The sequence below is a fragment of the Coffea eugenioides genome, chromosome 9 (assembly GCF_003713205.1).
Source record: "Coffea eugenioides isolate CCC68of chromosome 9, Ceug_1.0, whole genome shotgun sequence".
In the NCBI taxonomy this organism is placed as follows: Eukaryota; Viridiplantae; Streptophyta; class Magnoliopsida; order Gentianales; family Rubiaceae; genus Coffea; species Coffea eugenioides.
In genome coordinates, this window is record NC_040043.1 from 36,298,655 (window position 1) to 36,307,450 (window position 8,796).

The window sequence follows — 8,796 nt, forward strand, 5'->3', positions numbered from 1 at the left end:
GCATAGATACATGAAACACATTATGGATTCGAGATAAACTCGGCGGTAATTCCAACTTATAGGCTACACTCCCCACACGTTGGATAACCTTATAAGACCCTACAAATCTTGGTTGTAATTTCTTTCCTTTCCCGGATTTCAACCTTACTTTCAGAGGTGTAATCTTGAGAAATACTAAATCTCCAACATTAAACTCCAATTCTTTTCTCCGATTATCAGCATAACTCTTTTGGCGGCTCTGGGTAACCTGAATTCTTTGTCGTACCAACTTTACCTTTTCATTAGCTTCCTCAATCCAAGATACTGTGATCGGATCTAGGACTTTCCGTTCACCTATTTCGTCCCAACAAATTGGAGACCTACATTTCCGACCATAAAGTGCCTCATACGGTGCCATCTGAATAGAAGAGTGGAAACTATTATTGTAGGCAAATTCCACTAAAGTCAAAAACTTACTCCAATTTTCTCCAAAGTCCAGAACACAAGTCCTTAACATGTCTTCAAGTGTTTGTATTGTCCTTTCCGACTGTCCGTCAGTCTGGGGATGATAAGTGGTACTAAAGTTCAATTTAGTCCCCAATACTTCTTGCATCTTTTGCCAAAACCTCGAAACAAATCTCGGATCCGTCGGACACAATACTCACAGGTATGCCATGCAACCTAATGATCTCATCCAAATACAATTTAGCCAACTTTTCCAACGGGTACTTCATGTTAATCGGCAGAAAATGAGCCGATTTGGTCAATCTATCCACTATTACCCAAATTGCATCATGGCCTTTCTGTGTTCTTGGTAACCCCGATACAAAATCCATAGTGATATTCTTCCATTTCCACTCAGGTATTTCTAGGGGTTGCAAAAGTCCTGACGGTTTCTGATGTTCGGCTTTAACCTGTTGACAAATTAAGCAGGTTTGGACAAATTGGGCAATTTCTTTTTTCATGTTTTCCCACCAATACAGACTCTTTAAGTCTTGGTACATTTTATTCCCTCCTGGATGTACCGTAAACTTTGATCGGTGTGCCTCTTCTAAGATTTCCTTTCTAAGTCCTTCATCCTTTGGCACAACTACCCGATTCCGAAATCTCAATATTCCATCTGACCCCAAATTAAAATCTGTCTTGTCTTCCATTTTACCCTTTTCCACCCATTTTTGCACTTCCGTGTCCTTTCCTTGAAATTCCTTAATGCGCTCCAATAGAGTGGAAGTTACTACAATATTCCCCAAAATTACCTTCCTTGGTTCCAATCGAGGATTCCAGTAACTCACTTCTTCCAATAATTGAAACTCCCTAATCATCAATCCAGCCATTTGTACTTGACGACTCAAGGCATCGGCCACTACATTAGCTTTCCCTGGATGGTACTTGATAGTACAATCATAGTCCTCCAAAAATTCCATCCATCTACGTTGCCTCAAATTCAGCTCCTTTTGAGAAAACAAGTACTTAAGGCTTTTGTGGTCTGTAAAAATCTCAAATGTTACTCCATACAAATAATGTCTCCATTTCTTCAAAGCAAAGACCACAGCCGCTAACTCCAAGTCATGAGTCGGGTAATTCCCTTCATGTGGTTTCAATTTCCTAGAGGCATATGCTATTACCTTGCCATCTTGCATTAAAACACAACCCAGTCCTTCCTTAGAAGCATCTGTGTAAACCACAAAACTATCTTTTCCGTTTGGCAAAGCCAACACGGGTGCCCTTGTTAACCGTCTTTTCAATTCCTGAAAACTTTCTTCACACCTAGGACTCCATATAAACTTCCCATTTTTCTTGGTCAATTCAGTCATGGGTCCAGCAATTTTTGAAAAATCCTGAATGAATCTCCGGTAATACCCTGCTAATCCAATAAAACTCCGAACCTCGGTAGGATTTTCTGGTCGTTTCCATTTCGAAACAGCTTCAACTTTAGCTGGATCCACTTTAATTCCATCCTTAGAAATTATGTGTCCCAAGAAAGTCACTTCTTTTAACCAAAATTCACACTTGCTAAACTTAGCATACAATTGGTGCTCCCTTAAGGTCTGTAAAACAACTCTCAAGTGTTTCTCATGGTCTTGTACATTCTTAGAATACACCAATATGTCATCAATAAAGACCACCACAAATTGATCTAGATAAGGTTTAAAGACCCTATGCATTAAATCCATAAAAGCAGCAGGAGCATTCGTTAACCCAAATGGCATCACGGCAAATTCAAAATGCCCATATCTCGAGTTAAAAGCAGTCTTGGGTATATCCTTCTCCAAAATCCTCAACTGATAATAACCCTGCCTCAAGTCCAACTTAGAAAATACTACAGCCCCATGTAACTGGTCAAACAACTCATCAATGTGGGGCAGTGGGTATTTATTCTTAGTTGTAACATTATTTAAACCTCTATAGTCTATACATAGTCTCAAACTCCCGTCCTTTTTCTTAACAAACAAAACTGGGGCTTCCCACGGAGAATCACTCTCTTTAATAAAACCTCTTTCTAGCAAATCTTGCAGTTGTAATTTCAACTCCTTTAATTCCGCTGGAGCCATTCGATATAGCGTCCTAGAAATAGGGGCTACTCCCGGAGTTACATCAATCTTAAAGGCTATTTCCCGTTCCGGGGGTAGAGACTCCAATTCTTCAGGAAAAACATCAGGAAAATCTTTCACTACAGGCATGTCCTCCACATTCACTTTATCACTAGGGGTGTTAATAAGAAAAGCCAAATATCCTTGAACTCCTCTACTTAACAATTTTCTAGCCTGAATTCCTGAAATAAGTGCAGACGAAACTAATTTACCCTTTACATCCAGTTTCAGGGTTGCCTCTCCTGGAATACGCAACTCCACAACTTTCGTCCTACAATTTAGCTGAGCATTATAACGGGTTAACCAATCCATTCCTAAAATTACATCGTATCCATTAATCATCAATCCCATCAAATCAGCCGATAATTTTCGTTCCCCAATCCAGATTTCACAACCTTGATACACCAAATTAGCAATTAAACTTTGATCCCCAGTAGGCGTTTTAACCTCTAGATCATATGGTAACTTAATTGGCTTCAAGTCTATCCCACTCATGAAATTAGGGTTTACAAAAGAATGTGTAGCACCTGGATCAATTAAAACCCTAGCTAAATGGTGAAAGATCGGAATCGTACCTTCTACCACCTCAGTTGCCTCAGGAACTTGTTGATAGTCCAGTGCATAAACCCTAGCCGGTACTTTCGGTCGACTCCCTCCGGCACTAGTTTGCTTAGAAGCTGACTTTTCTGGCCTTTGGGTATCACCTCCCGTCTTCATTTTATTTGGACAGTTCGCAAGCTGATGCTCGGTACTACCACAAGCCAGGCACTTCCCCGATTTCCTCCAACAGTCATTTTCAGAATGGTTGGGTTTTCCGCAGTAACCACACGAGACTTGAGGGGTCACCGCTGAACCACTAGAAGGCGCCCTTCTTGCCTGTGTTAGTCCACTACGACCTCCTCTAGATAAAGCTCCTCTCGAAGGTCTAGTAGTCCTTGGTCCTCCCATTCCTTTTCCCATTTTGGAAGGCTGTACACTTTTACTAGCTTGTCCAGAAGCATGGCTGGAAAAGTTTTTCTTTCTACTGTGGAAGTCTCTCACTTGAGATCTTACACTTTCAACCCTTTGTGCCTTCTCTAAGGCCTCAGTAAATGTAGAGATTTGGGCTGCGGCCAGGCCCTCTTGTATCTCCACATTAAGTCCCTGAACAAACCGTCTAATCCTTTTCCGCTCATTGGTCACCAGTTCGGGAGCATACTTTGAAAGTTTAGTAAATTTTCCTTCATACTCCGCTACACTAAGAGTTCCCTGTTTCAGTTTGATAAATTCATCCTCCCTCTTTTCTTGGATTAAGGGCGGAAGAAACTTTTCATGAAATTCCCTTGTGAAATTATCCCAAGTCCAAGGGGTTTGAGTTCTCTCCCATTTTCCTTTTATCAAATCCCACCAAGCACGGGCTACTCCCTCAAATTGAAAAGCAGCGAAATTAACTCGCCTATCCTCAGTGTAATCTAAAGCAGCGAATATGTTGGTCATCCTTTCCAACCAATTCTCCGCCACCTCAGGATCAGGTTCGCCAAGAAACTTAGGCGGGTTAAATTTCAAGAATCTCTCTAAGGCTCTATCCACTCCTCTTTCCTGACCCCCAGGTTGGTTGAACGGTCCAGGGTCCTGTCTATCAGCCAAACGCTCTAGGATATCAGTCATTCTATTAATGGCAGTAGCCACTTGATTACCCTCAATATTTTCCTGACCTTGGATCGGTGCAGTTGCCGATCCCTGGTCACCCCCTTGAGGTTGGGCCTGTCTAGTCCCTCGCCCACGACCTCGACTACGGTCTCGACCACGGCCTCGACCACCTCTTAGTCCTTCCATGACCTAGGCGTGCCCAGTGCAAGAAATAAATAAATTATGTGATGCAAAATAGAAAGCAGGAACCAATCAAGAAAACATTGGAATTAATAATAATTTACATTAATTAGCACACCCAATTCATACAATTAGCAAGTCATGGGGTAGTCACAAAAGTATAACACACAGGTGCCATAAAAGTACTTTTAGTCACAGAAGACTAAAGTAAAGCTAGTGCCTCAGAAATAGGCCACACAGTCATGCAAAATACAATGGCCTCAGCACTTAGCATCACCCCTGCTAATACTAGTCAAAAGGGTCAAAAGAGGTCGATCAAGCTAGACCTAGTCCGCAGCAGGACTACCAGGAGGAACCTCCTCCTCAAGATCCTCCTCCGGATCCTCCTCAGAATCCTGGGCTACCTCCATAGCCTCATCAACTAGCCCTGAGCGCCCTGAGCGCTCACCATCTGTCGAAACTCGTCCACCTCAGCCTGTAAGTCTAAGTTGGCAGTCACCAACTGACGACGCTCGTCGTCCAAGGCCAGCACAACATAGTTTGGGTAAGTAAAAGTCACCCCACAAGCACATCGGGGATATCTGTCAGATGGAAAGTAGCGTACTCGAGCTTCCCCAACCAAAGCTCGATAGAAGATAGGCCTAGGAGGCGCTATATGGCCATTAGCAAGGCCATTCCCGTTAGCTGCAGGAACTCCATTTCCGTTTTTCATCCCTGCAATATATTAGCACCTTTTTGGGTTAGAATTTAAATCTCCATTTAGTTTGAACATCCTGTAATGCATGCCTACCCAATCACTAATTCGTCTCCAAATATCACTCTAGGTAAAACTAACTTAGTTGCTAGTTCGCCCCGAGTTTCATTTTAGGTATGACTAAGTCATCCCATATCGAGTCTTAAGGGTAGAGTATCTAATATGTTCCCCATATAGATCTCTAACCTAGCGCTCTGATACCAACTGTGACGCCCCCACTTCTCCCTAAGGCGAACCAAAGGGTATCCGCGGGACGCCTGCCTAACTCTCGCCAGGACTCAAGCAACTCCATTCAACTTATAGCCGGACCACACAACAAAAGCCAATAACTTAAATACAATAAATGCGGAAGTATTCAAACCTAATAATAGTCATCCATTCACCAAACCACACGTCAGAATACAGATTTCATTTCGTCCAAGGGTTACATTTCCATACCAAAAGTAAAATTTCAAAACCAAAGGCATAACCAAAAGTAATAACAAGCCCTAAACAAAAGTACATCAGAGGGCTTCTCCATTTTACCTCCGAGTTCAAACCTGTTAAGGAAAACAAATCTACAGGGTGAGCAAAAACGCTCGTGAGGCCAAGAACACACATGCAGACACATAATTCAAATTACAAGCCCCAAATAACAATTCAGGTAATCACTTGCAAGTAAGTAATAACGCCGACAAAATGTAACCAGAAACAATTCAAGGATATGGAAGCTTTCAGGAGCTAAGTTCCACATTTGTCGATGTCATTTGTATATCTCCCCGTGATGACTCTCCGTCAACCGGGTTGATATTTTCATATCCGTAATTCACCACTTACTTCTCATCCGTCCACCATACACCACTTCGGGCCCGCACGACACTTATAAGGCGATACTTCACGAGTATGCCAAGCGAGATCTCTCAAGTAGATCAAGCTTATCATGTAATTCTCATGGCTCACCAAGGTTCCCGACCAGGCTCATGCCGGCTCGAGTTCCAAGGTCGGCCTATGAGTTTGGGCGTCCCCCGTGTATCATGTAAATGTCGAGGAGATTCACTCCATCGACGTATGCAATCATAGCATACCATTTCATAAATTCAAGCATTTGACAGGTTCAAACATGTATTTCAGGTCATATAAACCATGCAAAACATGTCAAACATGAGTCATTTGTTCCAAATGAGAACGAGTGCGATTAAGTACACACTCGACTCCATTTTTCAAAATCCAATAGACCGAGCATATAATCAGGTAAGTCAATCATGAATCAAGACTTTAGAGTTCAAGTAGGCATACACTTGACACTCACCAGTTATGCAAGTAAGTAGGTTGGAGGGAGAGTTCAAACTTCCACGGTAGGGTCCTCTTGGAGGTCCTCGTGTGTGCCTGAACATCGAATAGTAGACAATTATTATAGGTCCCCAAGTGGTGAGAAAGATTGGGCACGGGTAAGGTTCGGAAATATTTGAAAACTTCGTTTGACTTGTTTTTGAAATTGGATTCTCAAAAGGGTGTAGGACTTAAGTGAAAATCGGATTATTATCCTTAAAATCATTGGTTGGAATTGAGTACGAGCGAAAGGATTGCAAAACGAACGATCGAAATCGAAGGAGGGTTGGCCACGTCACAATCCGGCCGGAACCTGGCCGGATTGGAGGCAGTGGCTAACCTCCCTTTTTTTTCAAATTTGACCACCAATCCGGCCGACAATCCGTCCAGAAACTGGCCGGATTCAAGGCCGGATTCTGGTAAAATTGTTCCTTCGCGGATTTCCTCTGAAATTCCAGAATTTTCGATTTTTGGTCAAATCTTTGAAAAATCATAACTTTCTTTCTACTAATCGAAACTTGATGAATTTGGTACCGTTGGAATCGTCTTCAAAAGTACTAAAAGTCCTTAGAAGACATCATTCCATGAATCTAAGTGGATGGTATTCAAAAAATGAGCCTAAAGTTGCTGTTCTAGATTACCAGGATTGAGCCGGGGTTGGTTTTTCGCTAACTTTGGAAATTCGGCAAAAATCAGTCGTTGTAAACCGGCCCTTGAAACTTATAACTCAATTAGAAGTACAAGTAAAGTTTTGGACAGAACAAGCGGCTCAAGAATCGGAGTTTCGAGCACCCAGATATGATAGCTCAAAGTTGGGAGAAATTCAAGACTGTTACAAAATTTCCAGATTTGGTTCTGACTTTGGACCTTTCATTAAGTGTCGAATCGGACTTGGATTGACACCAAATTTTGCAGTATAATACTCCCATATGAAAGGTATCTCTCTATCAAATTTCATGGAAAAATACCCTCGGAAGGGTGGTCATTCAATCAACCAAAATTTGGAAAAATCCTTAAGGCAATCTGTCCAAAACTAAGGTTTTCAAAAACGAGGCAGTTGCCGTGTATTGATCATAACTCCCTCAATTTAACTTGGAATTGGAAATGGTTGATAGTGTTAGAAAATAGATTCATAGGGCTACAACTTCACAGAAGAAATCGTTTTAAGTTTCAGCATGCAACTGGTTCAAAATCAAGCCTAAAGTTGCAGCATCATCAAATCATTTCGGCAGAACGGAGAAACAGGACAGTCGACTTCAGATGAATGGTGTGGCTTACACACACGAAACCAGAAGGTCCATTATACACCGTTGGAAACATGGGAACGTCTAGTTTCAAATGCCGCTAACGGCACTTGATTTCGACGTCGGAGTACGGAGTTATGGACGAAATACAAACACTGGTCTGGATTACGGCGAAACCGTTTTCCAGATTACTAGTTTTTGAAATAAATTCGTTTGATCAACCAAAACTCAATATTTTCCAACGAAATTTTGTACACAACTTCTGCAACATGTAATCAACATAATCAGGCCATTAAATCCTCAGTTTCTGCATTAAAATGACCGAACAGAACAGGGGTAAAATGGGAACTTTTTACTTCAAGAGTTCAACAACGTTTCTGTCCACAATACACCTTTAATCTACTTCCTTAAGCTCTAATTCAGCAATAAAACCATCATCAAACATCATCACAGCCATCAACCCAAAGTGGGAGTTCATAGAGCCCACGTTTCCAACAATACAAGCTACTAAAGTGAAGATTCCAACTCAAATGTATAGATCAACTTCCATAAGACAAGTTCAAGGTGCTTGACTAGTACCTACTTTGATGACTGGTTTGGACAGATTTTTCGGCCCCTTTGAAGCTTGAAGAAACCGTGGATAGCTCCTTCCTTTTGCAGCTAAGTTGCCGTCCAAGTGAAAAGCTAAATGAATGTGGAGATTGGTAAGAATCTATGGAAGTTTTGGTAAGGATTTGGATGAGTTTTGGAAGAAAGAAATGGTGAAGCCTCGGTTGTCTCTTGCTGTCTAGCCGTCCATGAAGCTTTGCAGAAATGAAATGAGATTGAAATGAAGCTGCGGTTCTGAAGCCTTTGCGTACGAAAGACGCTTGACGTCAAATCTTTTAATACGTCAAATCAATTATAACTAGTACCCTACGCGCGCGTTTTGTGTTCGATTTCTCTTACGTTTGTTGCACTAGTGCACTAAACCTATAGGGTACTTACATTTATATAAATATTATCCATTCTTAATTGTCCCAAAATAATGTTCCAAAATCCCTCAATTAAGCGCGCACGTGCAAACACGTATTTCTAATTTAGGCGCAATAAAAATTGAAACCTTTGAAAA

The 8,796-nt window shown here is 41.6% G+C and overlaps 1 long non-coding RNA gene across 1 annotated transcript; it reads right to left on the bottom strand.

Moving 5' to 3' along the window:
• Positions 1–5,485: 5,485 nt before the first annotated feature.
• On the bottom strand, positions 5,486–8,525 carry LOC113783812. The gene is made up of 2 exons (XR_003469987.1): positions 8,265–8,525; positions 5,486–5,672 (listed from the first exon to the last, which is right to left on the bottom strand). It is a non-coding gene; the product is annotated as an uncharacterized LOC113783812 (long non-coding RNA).
• Between the last annotated feature and the right edge of the window lie 271 nt (positions 8,526–8,796).